This window comes from Anoplopoma fimbria, unplaced genomic scaffold, assembly GCF_027596085.1.
Source record: "Anoplopoma fimbria isolate UVic2021 breed Golden Eagle Sablefish unplaced genomic scaffold, Afim_UVic_2022 Un_contig_8850_pilon_pilon, whole genome shotgun sequence".
Taxonomy (NCBI): Eukaryota; Metazoa; Chordata; class Actinopteri; order Perciformes; family Anoplopomatidae; genus Anoplopoma; species Anoplopoma fimbria.
Window position 1 is genome coordinate 32622 of NW_026553456.1, and position 11856 is coordinate 44477.

The 11856-nt window shown below is 47.3% G+C and overlaps 1 pseudogene; it reads right to left on the reverse strand.

Moving 5' to 3' along the window:
• Nucleotides 1-679: 679 nt before the first annotated feature.
• Nucleotides 680-11754, reverse strand: LOC129116545 (ephrin type-B receptor 4b-like; annotated as a pseudogene).
• Nucleotides 11755-11856: the final 102 nt, after the last annotated feature.

Below are 11856 nucleotides of genomic sequence, written 5' to 3' on the forward strand. Positions count from 1 at the left end.
GAGGATTGAGAGGTTTCCACGGTGATGAGATTTAACTTGAACCCGGTCGAATGTCTCTCGGTTCTCTGCAGTCGTAGTGGCAGCGGTGTGGGAGCGTTTGTTTTGATCATCAGCTGATCCTGTAAAGGGTTTGTTTGTTTTGTCGTTCACTAATTTAAATCCGTCTGGTTTAGTTTCTTTAAAATAGAATCCAGTAGAGTTCAGAGTTTAGTCCTCAGTCTTCTGGGTTTTAGATCCTAAAGGAGGATCCACATCCAGCAGAACCAGAACCAACCTGGGGTTTCTGTTTGACGGACCCGGCTGGGAACCAATCACAGCTCTGCTTTTATGAAGTGGGCGGGCCAAAGGGGCAGTTAAAACATCTCTGTCCCATAAGTGCAATGAATGCTGATTGGCCGGTGAGTCCAGGTGTTTGGAGCGGATTATAAAACACCTGGCTGAGTAGGTGGAGGCTGATGTGGTCAACTCTGATTGGTTGGATTAACATGGAGGTGGAGTCCTGTTTCACCTGAATCAAACATTATGAGGGTCAGAGGTCAGTCTTTGTTTTGTGCTTCTGAAACGTCACAGTCTCATTGGTTCATCATTGGTTTTAACTCCTGAACCCCAGAAATGTTCACTGGTGAAAACACAGTGGGCGTGGCTCAGCGTCCTCCTGAGTGTGTAGTGGTATGGGGGGGCTGTGATTGGTCAGTAGAGCAGAGTGGGCGGGGCTTTGTGGACCCGGAGCGTCTGGATGGAGGAGAGGATCTTCTTTTGATGTCCGGCGAGGGTCACGCCCACTCTGAGCAGGTCGCTATGGAAACAGACGGAGAACATATTTATATATAAATACCACGTACATGTAGAGTATACACGTTGTATACACGTTGTATACACGTTGTATATACGTGTATATACAGAGCGGCTCTTACTCGGTGTTGAGCTGAGACACCACCTCCAGGCTGGAGAACCCCGACTGAAGGAAGCTCTGCTCGTAGCGCTCCATCTTTATGGCCCGGAGCCACTCAGAGACAGAGCCACAGGACGACAGGGACGGGGGGCACGCTGGTCCAACAGAGCCTGGGACCCGCTGAGAGACAGACAGGGAGACAGACAGACAGGTTTCATGAGACGGAACCACAGGACGACAGACTGAGAGACAGACAGACAGAGAGACAGACAGACAGACAGAGAGACAGACAGACAGACAGACAGACAGACAGACAGACAGACAGACAGACAGACAGACAGAGAGACAGACAGACAGACAGGATATTGCTTCACCCGGATCTTTAATCCAGGAATGTGAACCGTTCTCCACCTGCTCATGTAAACAAGTCTGTCTGTATAAATAGCTGTCAATCACACAGCTGGCTGCCCCACTAGCCCCGCCCCCACACCCTGTGTGAGTGTGTGTGTGTGTGTGTGTGTGTGTGTGTGTGTTGTGTGTGTGTAACCGTCTCCATGGTAACCCCTGACCTCCAGCAGCTGGTGCATTAATGACATTCCACACCTGCCAATCATCAATACATGTATGACTGCAGCAAACACACACACACACACACATACATGTATATGTGTATACACGGGTACCGGGTCGTTGCTAGGACACATCCGGTCCTGGTTTTACCAAAGAGAGAGTCGGTCTGTGAACCCAGCACAAAGGCCTATCAGGACCTCCATATACGGTCACTTCCTGTTCACTGGTTGATATAAACCAACATGGCTTCTGACAATTTGTTGAACTGGAGGCTTCAAAACGTCCAACGCGTGTCGTCATGACGACCACGTCAGCACTCTGATGTTCATCCGGACTAAACGGAGTCACCGGTTCAGAGACGACCTCACTGGTCGGAGCTTCAGGACTCTCACCTGTGGCCCTCTGGGAGCATCACCTTCAGGGAGGCGGGGTTTCGGATCAGCCTATCGAGAGACGACACCACGTCACAGAACCTCGGCCGATTGGCCCGTTCCTTCTGCCAACAGTCCAACATGAGAGAGTGGAGGGAGGCGGGACACTCGGGGGGAGGGGGGAGACGGTAGTCCTGCTCTATGGCGTTAATCACCTGACAGAGAGAGAGACAGGCAGGGGGGTGAGACAGGAGGGGAGAGAGACAGGAGGAGAGACAGGCAGGGGAGACAGGAGGGAGAGCAGAGAGACAGGAGGTTGTGATTTTTCTGATAACCAGCTGATCTATATGTTTATTAACCAGCTGATCTATATATTTATTAAACAGCTGATCTATATATTTATTAACCAGCTGATCTATATATTTATTAAACAGCTGATCTATATATTTTATTTGAGACCTCTGGTTTCATTTTTGTTATTCAGACATTAAAGAGTTAAACGTGGTTGTAGTTTTTCAGGTTTTTTGTTATTCAGACATTAAAGAGTTAAACGTGGTTGTAGTTTTTCAGGTTTTTTGTTATTCAGACATTAAAGTGGTTGTAGTTTTCAGGTTTTTTGTTATTCAGACATTAAAGGGTTTGGTTGTAGTTTTTCAGGTTTTTTGTTATTCAGACATTAAAGGGTTAAACGTGGTTGTAGTTTTTCAGGTTTTTTGTTATTCAGACATTAAAGGGTTAAACGTGGTTGTAGTTTTTCTTACGTCCTGGTTGCTCATGTCCCAATATGGCCGCTCTCCGTATGACATCACCTCCCACATGACGATGCCGTAGCTCCACGCGTCGCTGGCTGAGGTGAACTTCCTGAAACGATCACTTCCATTAACGACATAAGAAACATTAAACGCACGGATACGTATCCTGCTACGCTCACAGGACTACAAATTACAACCTGCAGTACCGGGACTCACCTGTAGGCGATGGCTTCAGGGGCCGTCCACCGAATAGGAATCTTCCCTCCCTGAGGACGAGACAGAGTCTTTCAAAGTAAAAGCATAGTGGGAACACCCTGTGAACAGCAGAACTCCTATAGAAGAACAGAGGACCGATAACGGAACCCTGAGGGACTCCACCTGTTTGATCTGCCATTGATTCATTAGCACCAATCAATTAGTCAGGTGAAGCTACACCTCAGTGTTTTTAAGGAGAGTCGGGAACAAAATCAACATAATATCAACCAGAAGTTTAAAAACGGAGCAATAAAGTACAACACTTCTTCTGTATTAACAAGGAGCATCATGGGTAATCAGATGACTCACCAGAGAGCTGGTGTACGTCGGGTCAGAAGAGTTCTCAGTCAGGAACCTGCTGAGACCAAAGTCTGACACCTGAAGACACAGAGACAGTTACAGCACTCTGACAGACAGACAGGAGGGCAGGGAGACAGGAGGGCAGGGAGACAGGAGGGCAGGGAGACAGGTAGACAGGAGGGCAGGGAGACAGGAGGGCAGGGAGACAGACAAACAGGAGGGCAGGGAGACAGACAAACAGGAGGGCACAAAGATAAGTGGGCAGGTAGACAGGAGGGCAGACAAACAGGCGGTCAGACAGACAGGCGATCAGACAGACAGCTGGGCAGACAGTCTCACCTTACAGACCAGGTTGGAGTTGACCAGGATGTTGCGAGCTGCCAGGTCTCGGTGGACGAAGCTCATGACAGACAGGTACTTCATGCCGGCAGCGATCCCACGCAGCATTCCCACCAGCTGGATGGTGGTGAACTGTCCGTCATTCACCTGCAGAGACAGACGGGTCGGTTGTGAGACACAGACGGGTGGAAGGAGATTGTGAGACACGTTGTCACTGCTGCCCGTCTCACCCTCAGGAAACTGTCCAGAGCTCCGTTCTCCATGAACTCGGTGAGGATCATGACGGGACAGGAGGTGGTGATGACGCCCTCCAGGTGGATGATGTTGGGGTGCTGGAACTGACCCATGATGGACGCCTCCGACAGGAAGTCCCGCCTCTGCTTGTCTGTGTACCCGCCCTTCAGCGTCTTGATCGCCACGTAGTTCTCCTTCCGGCCCGGGACCCTCAGACGACCTCGACACACCTCGCCAAACTCACCTGGACAGGTAAATATGAAGTATTACAACACACCTGTCCAAACTCACCTGGACAGGTACATGAAAGGGGTTTATCATTAGAATATCAACATATAAAAAAACACCTGTCCAGGTGAGTTTTGACAGAATTTGTGTATTTTGTCAATGCTTTAATGATAAAACTGTCTACAACTAAATATGTTATTGTCACTGTAATGTTTATTTATAATTTTTATATATTTATATATATATATATATATATATAAATATTATTATTTATTACTATCATTCCACAACTAATAAACACACCTTATATATAAGTATAATAATACTGGAGAGGTGTACTGTTCCTTTAAGGCTCATTAACATTCCAACATTCAAACAACACGTCTTCACCTCACAACACACACACACACACACACACACACACACACACACACACACACACACACACACACACACACACACACACACACACACACACACACACACACAGTGTTTACTTTTAATAAAACAGGGTTCTTGTTCTGATGTTTTTACAGCGTGAACACAGGTTCACCTTTCAGGGTTCTCATAGCGGACTTTACAAAATAAAAGTCTAGATTCCTTCATTCACAAGAGGTTCCTCTAAAGGTTCTTAAAAAGTTCCTCAAAATAATCTTGGTCACAAGTGACTAAAGTTTCTTATATTTAAAGTTCTTTAAGTTTCTCAAATATCCTGAAATGTTCCTAAATTGTCCCCATGTTCCAAAGTTATCAAAACAATAACCGGGTTCCTTCTGAGCGACGCAGGTTTTAGAAAAGGATCCTTAAAGGTTCATGGATTCCCAAAAGCTTCCTAAAGAAGTTCCCCCCGAGGTTCTTGGATTCCAGTCAAGTACCGTTAAGGTTCTGTGTTCTTAAAAGGTTTCTCAAAGATCCAGAAAAGTTCCTCAGATAATTCTTGGATTTGATTCATGCTTCCTTTAAAGTCCCCAAAGTTTCTAAAAGCTCCTTTCCCGGGTTCCTTAAAAGTGACTACAAAGCTGAGCCTAAAAGGTTCCTTAAAAGGTTTGTAGGTTTCAGAGGCTCCATAAAAAGCCATGGCTTCCTAGAAGATCCCTTAAAAAGTTCCTCCACAGGTTTCAGTGTTGTACCTGAAAAGGTTCCTGTGTTCTTCTCAAGTTTCTCAAAGTACCTAGAAAGGTTCCTGTGTTCTTTCTGTGTTTCTCAAAGTACCTAAAAAGGTTCCTGTGTTCTTCTAAAGTTTCTCAAAGTACCTAAAAAGGTTCCTGTGTTCTTCTAAAGTTTTAGAGATCATAAATTGTTCAACAATAACGGATCTCTAGATTGATAAACGTTCCTCTAAAGGTTCCTTAAGGTTCCTAAAACGTCTCCAGGTGAAAACACGACTCTCACCTGCTCCGATCACTTCCTCGATCTTCACAAAGGACGCCTCGATCTCTTTAGCGAACTCCCTCACCGCCTCGTTGGGGTCCTCGTAGGTAAACGGGTCGATGTACACCTTCATCGCTACGGCAACAACATCACTCCATCATCATCATCACCATCATCATCACCATCATCATCATCATCATGTGACTGAACAGTAGAACAATCTGATTGGTGGAACTGAAACTCACTCTGTCCCATCTGGTAGTGTCCACTCTTATCACTCATCTCAGAGTCCTTCACTCTCCTGCTGCAGGACAGACAGGCAGACAGACAGGCAGACAGACAGACAGACAGACAGACAGACAGACAGACAGACAGACAGGAGAGAGACAGACAGACAGACAGGAGAGAGACAGACAGACAGGAGAGAGACAGACAGGAGAGAGACAGACAGACAGACAGGAGAGAGAGACAGACAGACAGGAGAGAGACAAACAGACAGGAGAGAGACGGACAGACAGACAGGAGAGAGACAGACAGACAGACAGGAGAGAGACAGACAGACAGACAGGAGACAGACAGACAGGAGAGAGACAGACAGACAGACAGGAGACGGACAGACAGGAGAGAGAGACAGACAGACAGGAGAGAGAGACAGACAGACAGGAGACGGACAGACAGGAGAGAGACAGACAGAAGTAGACTTTAGTTTTTTACTAGCTGCAAAATTCTTTATTTCCCAAGACACACACACATACACAGCCCCCCTCAGGAATGTTATTATCTGTCCGTATCTCTTCATCTTCTCTCAGAGTGTCGAGTTTCTCCGTCTGAATATAGTCAACGTGTCCCACCCTGCTGAGTGTGTGTGTGTGTGTGTGTGTGTGTGTCTGTCTGTGTGTCTGTCTGTGTGTGTGTGTCTCTGTGTGTGTCTGGACCTGAGGTCAGTGTTCCATTGTTCTGCTGCAGGGAGGGAGCATCCTGAACACACACACACACACACACACACACACACACACACACACACACACACACACACACACACACACACACACACACACACACACACACACACACACACACACACACACACACACACACACACACACACACACACACACACACACACTCTTACCGGTGACAGTACAGAGCCAGGATCGCCACGGCGATGAGCATCAGAACCCCCAAAGAGACGAGAACCGCCGTCACCACCAGGTGAGAACCAACACCTTCAGAGAACCAAGAGAGGAACGTTAGAACAGAGACACTGGAGAACATGAAGGAGGAGCCAAAGATCAATAAGTCACTGATCACATCCGATCAGATCAGATGATAAAAGGAGCAGAAGGAACTGTAGATCTCTGATCACGTTGTTTTCTGATAACAATAACTCATGATCCATATATACATACAGCGGGTAAAATAAGTATTGAACACGTCACCATATTTCTCAGTAAATATATTTCTAAAGGTGCTATTGACATGAAATGTTCACCAGATGTCGGTAACAACCCAAGTAATCCATACATACAAAGAAAACCAAACAAATAAGTTCAGAAATTAAGTTATGTGTAATACAATGGAATGACACAGGGAAAAAGTATTGAACACATGAAGAAAGGGAGGTGCAAAAAGGCATGGAAAGCCAAGACACCAGCTGAAATCTATCAGTGATTAGAAAGCAGTCCTGCCCCTTGTCAGTGCAAATGAATATCAGCTGGTTCAGTCCCAACTGATGGCCTATAAAAAGGTGTCTCATTACCAAGGTGTCACACAAGAAACATCTCATGATGGGTAAAAGCAAAGAGCTCTCTCAAGACCTTCACAACCTTATTGTTGCAGAACATACTGATGGCATTGGTTCCAGAAGGATTTCTAAACTTCTCAATGTTCCAGTGAGCACTGTTGGGGCCATAATCCGGAAGTGGAAAGAACATCATTTCACCATAAACCGGCCACGACCAGGTGCTCCTCGCAAGGTTTCTGACAGAGGAGTGAAAAGAATTATCAGAAGAGTTGTCCAAGAGCCAAGGACCACTAGTGGAGAGCTTCAGAAAGACCTGGAATCAGCAGGTACAATTGTTTCAAAGAAAACAATAAGTAATGCATCAACCACCGTGGCCTGTATGAACGCTCACCACGCAAGACTCCACTGCTGAAGAAAAAGCATGTTGAAGCTCGTTTAAAGTTTGCTGCACAACATTTAGACAAGCCTGTGAAATACTGGGAGAATATAGTCTGGTCAGATGAGACCAACATGGAACTCTTTGGAGGCCATAATACACACCATGTTTGGAGGTCAAATGGCACTGCACATCACCCCAAAAACACCAGACCAACAGTGAAGTTTGGAGGTGGAACATCCTGGTGTGGGGCTGTTTTTCAGCATACGGCACTGGCAAACTTCATATAATTGAAGGAAGGATGAATGGAAAAATGTACCGAGACATTCTTGATAAAAATCTGCTGCCATCTAGCAGGATGATGAAGATGAAACGAGGGTGGACATTTCAGCAAGACAATGACCCCAAACACACAGCCAAGGAAACTCTCCATTGGTTTCAGAGAAAGAAAGTAAAGCTGCTAGAATGGCCCAGCCAATCACCTGACCTGAATCCAATAGAAACTCTATGGAAAGAACTAAAGATCAGAGTTCATAGAAGAGGAACACGGAACCTTCAAGATCTGAAGACTGTTTGTGTGGAAGAATGGGCCAAAATCACACCTGAGCAATGCATGCCACTAGTTTCTCCATACAGGAGGCGTCTTGAAGCTGTCATTACCAACAAAGGCTTCTGTACCAAGTATTAAATACATTTCAGTAAGCGTGTTCAATACTTTTTCCCTGTGTCATTCCATTTTATTACACATAACTTAATTTCTGAACGTATTTGTTTGGTTTTCTTTGTATGTATGGATTACTTGTGTTGTTACCGACATCTGGTGAACATTTCATGTCAATAGCACCTTTAGAAATATATTTACTGAGAAAAATGATGACGTGTTCAATACTTATTTTACCCGCTGTATATACACACATATGACAGACAGACAGACAGGCAGGCAGACAGACAGACAGGCAGACAGACAGACAGACAGACAGAGAGCTGTCTCACCATCAGGCAGTGTGTAGAAGCTGCTCTCTGGACTGAATGATCCGTATCCGTCCTGAGATCGACCTCTGACCTGAACCTGATACCTGACGGCCCGCTGGAGCCCCGTCACCACCACCGAAGAAGACCTGCTGGACACGTACTGCCACTGACCCGCCTCCTCGCCGTCCTGATGACATCATCCGTTACATCATAGCCCGTCAGATCAGAACTGTGTGTGTGTGCGTGTATATGTGTATGTGCGTGCGTGTGTGTGTGTCTGTGTGTGTGTATATGTGTATGTGCGTGCGTGTGTGTGTACCTTGGGGCGGTAGCGGAGCTGGTAGTCCAGGATCTGGAACTGGTTCTGCAGAACTGGAACATTCCACTCCAGAGACAGACTGGACTCTGAGGCCGCCGAACCCTCCTCAGACCCGACACTGGAGGAGGAACACACACACACACACACACACACACACACACACACACACACACACACACACACACACACACACACACACACACACACACACACACGTTATTATTATATTATTAGTATGATTAATAGTAATATTATTACTAGAGTTATTATAACCATTATTATTAATGATATGATTGATATTGAATTGTATGTGATTATTAAGTTATTAGAACTACACATTCAGAACTACAAATCTCCAATCACGTCTTAGTGGGCGGGGCTTAGAAGCTGTTTGACTACAGAATGATTCATTAAAAATAACATTAATAAGTGAAGCTGAATGTACAGTTTGTTTCATCATCCACATATTTAAAATAAATATTTAAAATCAGTTTTTGTAATTTTACCTGCAAAGATTTTCTTTTTCTATCTTAGTGAATTTAAATTATTTTAATGAATTTAATTAATAAAACCACAAACTGGCATAAAGTCCTGTTTTAACCTAATAAATCATTTATATTAATTATTTATTAAAAGGAGAAATGAAGTGGATCCATCACATAATTCATAATTCATTAGAAACGTTAGTTTAGTAGAACACAGCCTTCACTGTGGTCTGAAAGGCCTTCTGGGTAATGTAGTGTACGTATGGCATGTCAGACAGGATGTGACGTACCGTCTCTGCTGGTGGTGACGTTGACTCTGTCGGAGGCCGGCTCTGATTGGCTGAGAGCAGAGACGCCGTTCAGTGATTGGACGGTGAAGATGTACTTGGTTTGGGGGCGGAGTCCCCACACAGAGACGCGGCGCTGAGTCAGACCACGCTGCGCCGGACGGTACAGGACGCTGTCATCACACGGAGAACAGGAACCGACCAATCCCTGAGGAGGACACAGGAGGGGGTGGAGTCAGGGGAGGAGACTGGACCGGCACCTGTTCCTTAATGGTCCACCTCACTGGTTCTGGTTCGTCACGTGGTCTACCTGGTCTAGCTGGTCTCAGTGGTCCTGGTTTACGTGGTCTACCTGGTCTACGTGGTCCTGGTCTACCTGGTCTCAGTGGTCCTGGTCTACCTGGTCTACCTGGTCAGTGGTCCTGGTCTAGCTGGTCCTGGTTAGCGTCTACCTGGTCTACCTGGTCTCAGTGGTCCTGGTCTAAGTGGTCTACGTGGCTGGTCTCAGTGGTCCTGGTCTACCTGGTCTAGCTGGTCTACCTGGTCTACCTGGTCTCAGTGGTCCTGGTCTACGTGGTCTACCTGGTCTAGCTGGTCTCAGTGGTCCTGGTCTACCTGGTCAGCTGGTCTACCTGGTCTAGCTAGTCTCAGTGGTCCTGGTTTACGTGGTCCTGGTCTACGTGGTCTAGCTGGTCCTGGTCTACCTGGTCTACATGGTCCTGGTCTACCTGGTCTTGGTGGTCCTGGTCTATCTGGTCTACGTGGTCTAGCTGGTCTCAGTGGTCCTGGTCTACGTGGTCTACCTGGTCTACATGGTCTACCTGGTCTCAGTGGTCCTGGTCTACCTGGTCTACCTGGTCTACTGGTCTACCTGGTCTCAGTGGTCCTGGTCTACCTGGTCTACGTGGTCTAGCTGGTCTAGCTGGTCTCAGTGGTCCTGGTCTACGTGGTCTAGCTGGTCTCAGTGGTCCTGGTCTACGTGGTCTACCTGGTCTCAGTGGTCCTGGTCTACCTGGTCTACCTGGTCTACCTGGTCTACATGGTCTACCTGGTCTCAGTGGTCCTGGTCTACTGGTCTAGCTGGTCTAGCTGGTCTCAGTGGTCCTGGTCTACGTGGTCTAGCTGGTCTCAGTGGTCCTGGTCTCGTGGTCTACCTGGTCTCAGTGGTCTCGTGGTCTCGGTGGTCTACGTGGTCTCAGTGGTCTACCTAGTCTACGTGGTTCAGTGGTCTACCTGGTCTACATGGTCTACCTGGTCTACCTGGTCTCAGTGGTCCTGGTCTACGTGGTCTACCTGGTCTACCTGGTCTAGCTGGTCTCAGTGGTCCTGGTCTGTGGTCTACCTGGTCTACGTGGTCTCGGTGGTGTGGTCTCAGTGGTCTACCTGGTCTCATGGTCTACCCTGGTCTAGTGGTCATGGTCTACCTGGTCTCAGTGGGTGTGGTCTACCTGGTCTCAGTGGTGGTCTACCTGGTCTAGCTGCGTGGTCTACCTGGTCTCAGTGGTCTACCTGGTCTACCTGGTCCAGCTGGTCCTGGTGCTGTACCTTGGATGCGGTCCCACAGGTGGAGCAGAGGACTCTGTAGTTCAGGTCTCCTCGTCCTCCTCGGTCCAGCGGTTGCTCCACTCCAGAGTCTGCTGTCGTTGATCTGATCTCACAATGCGGAGCAGAGGGGGGGCCTGGGGGTCAGAGGTGCGGAGGTCAGAGGTCAAGTGTGTTGCCCAGAAGCCCCGAGTTTAGACTCACAGGCAGGTGATTTACTTCTTATGCACACGTGTGTGTGTGTGTGTCTGTTTGTTTGTTTGTGTGTGTGTACGTGCCTGTCTGTCTGTCTGTCTGTTTGTTTGTGTGTGTGTGTGTGTGTGTGCCTGTCTGTCTGTCGTTGTTTGTGTGTGTGTGTGTGTGTTTGTGTGTGTGTGTGTGTGTGTGTGTGTGTGTGTGTGTGTGTGTGTGTGTGTGTGTGTGTGTGTGTGTGTGTGTTTGTGTGTGTGTGTGTGTGTTTTAAAATATGTAAATCTTATTGTGAGGACTGGGAGGAGCGTTGCATGATGGGAAACAGCAGCACACCTCCACCTGGACATAAAAAGAGAACTAAAGTCTTACGTGTGCAGGCGGCGTGCGGCGGGTCGGAGTCGGCCCGGTGGTAACCATGGTGACAGAGGCAGTAGGCGGAGCCTGGGATCAGCGTGTTGCTCCTGTCTGGACACCGGCTGCACTCACCTGGTCCTGACCCCGCCTTAAACTGACCCGACGGACACGCTGCAGACACACACAGGTTAGCGTTAGCATTAGCATCTGGATCACATCCTGTCTGTGATTCACAAGAGTGTGTGGATTCATCCGCTGCAGAAAATAGTCCCA